The sequence below is a fragment of the Lepidothrix coronata genome, unplaced genomic scaffold (genome assembly GCF_001604755.1).
Source record: "Lepidothrix coronata isolate B3197 unplaced genomic scaffold, Lepidothrix_coronata-1.0 Scaffold892, whole genome shotgun sequence".
NCBI classification, from domain to species: Eukaryota; Metazoa; Chordata; class Aves; order Passeriformes; family Pipridae; genus Lepidothrix; species Lepidothrix coronata.
Window position 1 is genome coordinate 1 of NW_016691072.1, and position 4288 is coordinate 4288.

At 49.0% G+C, this 4288-nt stretch overlaps 1 protein-coding gene across 1 annotated transcript in view; it reads right to left on the reverse strand.

Moving 5' to 3' along the window:
- Positions 1-3831: 3831 nt before the first annotated feature.
- LOC108510438 (zinc finger protein 2 homolog) overlaps positions 3832-4288 on the reverse strand; it is a 12507-nt gene continuing 12050 nt past the window's right edge. Inside the window, exon 3 of the mRNA XM_017840116.1 lies at positions 3832-4182. The gene's annotated coding sequence lies outside the window, so the exon portion shown is untranslated. The remainder of the gene's footprint in view (positions 4183-4288) is intronic.

A 4288-nucleotide genomic window follows, 5' to 3' on the forward strand; every position in this document is an offset into this window, starting at 1 on the left:
GCAGAACCTCATGGAATAAAGGGGACATTGTGACCCTGCAGCACCTCACGGAACCAAAGGGAGTCTGGGATGTGGCAGGGCCTGATGGAAATGAAGGAACCTCCTGGGAACAAAGGGACCCTGGACACTGCCAAAAGTCAGGGAGACAAGGGAACCCCAGGACACTGTGGAATCTCCTGGAATCCAGGGGCCATTGGAATACACTGGGGCCTCCTGGAACCAAAGGGAACATGGGACACTGCGGAACCTCATGGAATCAAAAAGACTCCGGGACTTTATGAAAGGTCAGGGAATCAAGGGGCCAGTGTGACATCACAGAACCTTTTGGAACCAAAGGGAACCAACAAGACATTGCAGAATCTCATGGAATCAAGGGTCCATTGTGACACTGTGGAACCTCACAGAATCAAGGGGCCATTCTGATTCTGCAAGGCCTTATGGAGTCAAAGGGACCATTGTGACACTGTGGAACCTCATGGAATCAAGGGTCCATTGTGAGACTGGGGAATATGATGGAATCAGTGGGCCATTGTCACATTGCAGGGCCTTATGGAGCCCAAGAACTCTGGGTAACAGTGCAGCCTCATGGAATCAAGGATCCATTGTGCCTCTGCAGGGCCTTACAAAGCCAAAGGAAGCCTTGCACACTGTGGAACCTCATGGAATCTATGGACCACTTTGATCTTGCAGGGCCTCACGGAACCAAAGGAATCCTGAGATTCTGCAGAACCTAATGGAATCAGGGGGCCATTGTGACACTGCAGGGCCTCATGGAATCAAATGTCCATTGTGACAGTCTAGGGCCTCAGGGAAGCTAAGGAATCCTGGGACACTGTGGAACCTTATGGAACAATTGGGCATTTGTGACTCTGCACAACCTCATGCAACTGAGGGGCTGCCTTTGCTTAAAGACAAAAATTGGGGTGGGAGCTTCAATGAAATGAACTCTCTCCCTTTTTATTTCTTACCAATACAGAGAGATAAAATGGAAGGTGGTATAGGTTCAAAATTAAGGGTTTACTGACAAGGAAATAGCAGCAACCACAAAGACACACAGGGAACAGCTGACCCACAAAGAGGGGAATTCTTCGCCCACCTGGCACCCCTGGAATAAGGGGGGAAATGGTGGAGGGTCCTCCCTGATAACCACCCCCCTCTGCCCCATCAAGCCAAAGAAACACTGGGAATTGGGGGCAGAAGCAGAAGCATGTGCCTGGACTCAGGGTCACTCTGGGGCTCTCCCCGGCCGTGGTGCTGAGCGAGCTCAGTGGTCGGGGCGGCAGCAGCAGGGCCCCAGGGCAGGATGGCACTGCAGGGACTCTCCAGGCACCAACCCCTGGGGTCTGGGCAAGAGAAAAGGTTCCATTTGCTGCCTGGCATTTTCCTTCTTTCTTCCCCTCCCTGCCCAGCCCCAGCGTGGGGCAGGCATTCCTTCTTAAAGAGACAGTCCCTGCTAAACAATGGAAAAATGGCCTAAAATACTAAAACTCCTGAAACCATGACATTTTCCACCTCTGTATTCTATTCCCTTTTTCATCATGCGTTGTCCCAGGGATCCTTTGGTTCCAGGAGGCCCTGCAGTGTCCCAATGGTCTATTGATTCCTTTGTGCCACTGGAGACACCCCATAATCCAGCACAGACTGTGGTGCTGCCTGGTCATGGCCAGACAAGTGATGTCTGTCTGGAAAGAGGCACAATTTTAATACTTTTACATTTAAATAATATTTAAACACATTTTCATTAGTGGGTCACTTGAGTACTTTTAAGAAATGGCAAAGTTTTCCCACCATGACAGAACAAGAATTTCCTGGGCGTGTGCTGATGGCAGGAGAAGAAATACGGATTTGCCCCTCTACCTGTGTTACCACTATTCAGTCTATAACTTCACCTCCCTCTCTCTTCAGGTGTTTCCACCTCTCCTGTTTAAATAGCCATGTCTAAGGACATCCCTTCAGTAGACTTGCTGGATGTGTGTCGTTCCTGTTGCTCCCTGGTTTCCTCCTCCAGTTGCTCTCTGGTCATTCAGTGCTTCTCAATTGACTGGTTTCATGCTTTGAGCTTCAGGGAGCTGCCCAGTCTTTCAGAAGTTTAAATAGCACATTAGTCAACATCAAGTAAGATGTTTATACCTATCATAGAACGACCTTTTCTTATGTCTGTGTCTAAAACTCTTCCTGTATGGAAATCCCTTGTGAATTGGTGACACATCAGATGCTGCCGGGACATCGCACAGAGCTGAGGGAAGAGTTTTGATGTTTATTAACATGTATCATCTTTACATTTTTTTTTTATATTGGCCATGAATAGAAACCTTTCTGTGGCTCTAAGCCTCACCAGTTTCTGGCTGCCGAAAGAACACAAACCTGAGGAGTTGTGGTTCCCACTCCAGCGGCACTTGGAGCTCCCTCTGTACCCAGAGCACAGAGCTCCCTTGTCCCACAGAGTCCTTGGAAAGGGAGGCATTAAGGACACAGCACAGGCTGTGGGGACCAGTTGCAGGGCATGGTCAGGGATTTGGGGTGGTTGTGACCCCAGGGCAGGACCCGGCACTTGGCCTTGTTGAACCTCCCCCAACTGGCCTGGGCCCATGGATCCAGCCTGTCCAGATCCCTCTGCAGAGCCTTCCTGCCCTCCAGCACATCAACACTCCCCCCAGCTTGGTGTGCCCTGGGAACTGCCTGAGGCTGCACTCGATGTCCTTGTGCAGATCATTGAGAAAGAGATTGAAGTGCCCTGAGCCCAGTGCTGAGCCCTGGGAACACCCCTGGATGGAACTCCATTGCCCACCACTCCTTGGGCCTGGCCACCCACACAGATGTTTGCCCAGTGAACAGATGCTGCAGAATGTCTTTGATAAAGGTCCTGTAAGCCCAGAATACTGGGATGAGTGCAGATTTTGCTCTTCAAGCACAGAAATTTATTCATTTTCTCTCTTTCCCTCTCTCTGTGGCTCGAGGGCACTTGTGACTTCAGTGTGTGACTCACTGTGTGCAAAGGGCAAATATGGACAGAATCCACATTGGCTGGGTGTCTCTGCAGCTCTACATCTCCCCCTGACATGGCAGAGCACACAAACTGCCCATCCCTGTGTCCCTTTTTCCACTGTCTGTTCTTTGGTTTGGCCCAGAAACCTCCCGAGGTCCCTTCCAGGATGAGTCCCAGTGCACTGCCCTCCACCGTGGGCCTTCCCTTCCTGATCCAGCATCTGTGGGGCAGCAGAGCTGGGTCAGTGCAGGGACAGGGCTGGCTCTGACAGGGGTCATGAAGCCTCTGCCAGGAGGTGACAGCAAGGACAGTTTGCAAAGAACAAATTTAGATACAGTGACTTTGTTGGAATCAAGGGGGTCATTGTGACACCAGAGAAAGTCAGGGAATCAATGAGCTGTTGTGACACTTCAGGGTCTCATGGAACCAAAGGAATCCTGTGACAGTGAGGAACCTCGTGGAGTCAAGGGCCTATTGAAACACTGTGAAGCTCATGGAAGCAGAGGAATTCTGGAAGAGTGTGGAACTTCATGGAATCAAAGGGCCATTCTGAAACTGGAGGGCCTCATGGAACTGAAGGAAACCTGGGAGACTGCAGAATCTCCTGGAATCAAGTGGCCAGTGTGACACAGGGGACCCTATGGAAGCAAAGAAACCCTGGGACATTTTGGAACTTCATGGAATCAACGGGCCATTGTGACACTGGGGAACTTCATGGAATTGTGTGGCCATTGTGACACTGCAGGGCCTCATATTAGCTCATTAACTATTAGTAATTATTAGTGCTACTGTTATTGCTGAAAGAGCAGAAATTCAAGACTGCAGCTGGCTTTAAGTTACTACATTCTTTAACGTGCTCTGCCTTCAAATCAAAGCATACCTAGTGATGGTCAGGCAGATGTCTCTGCACTCTCAAAATGTTCAGACAATTTTTAGCTCAAATCCTCCCTCCCCTCACCCATAACACAAGAACTGCAGAAACTACAACACCTATTTCGTGTGTCCTTATGGTCACATGTGCATGTGCAGGTCACAATATATAATCAAATCACAATTCCTATGGATATTATTAATGTGTCAAACTGTGGGGTTTATTAATTGAGACAGAGAAGCAGATATGTTTCTGAATGTTAGTTCTTTCTCTGTGTCCACTCAATCCCACACACCTCAAGCCCTGCACTCACACAATATATTGGGAGTGTTTTAAGATGATTTTTAATTGAGCCAAAGAGGAAGAAAAAAATTAGTTCAAACCTTGCACCAGAGCCAAAAAGACATGTGCCCCGATTTCATTGAAATGCA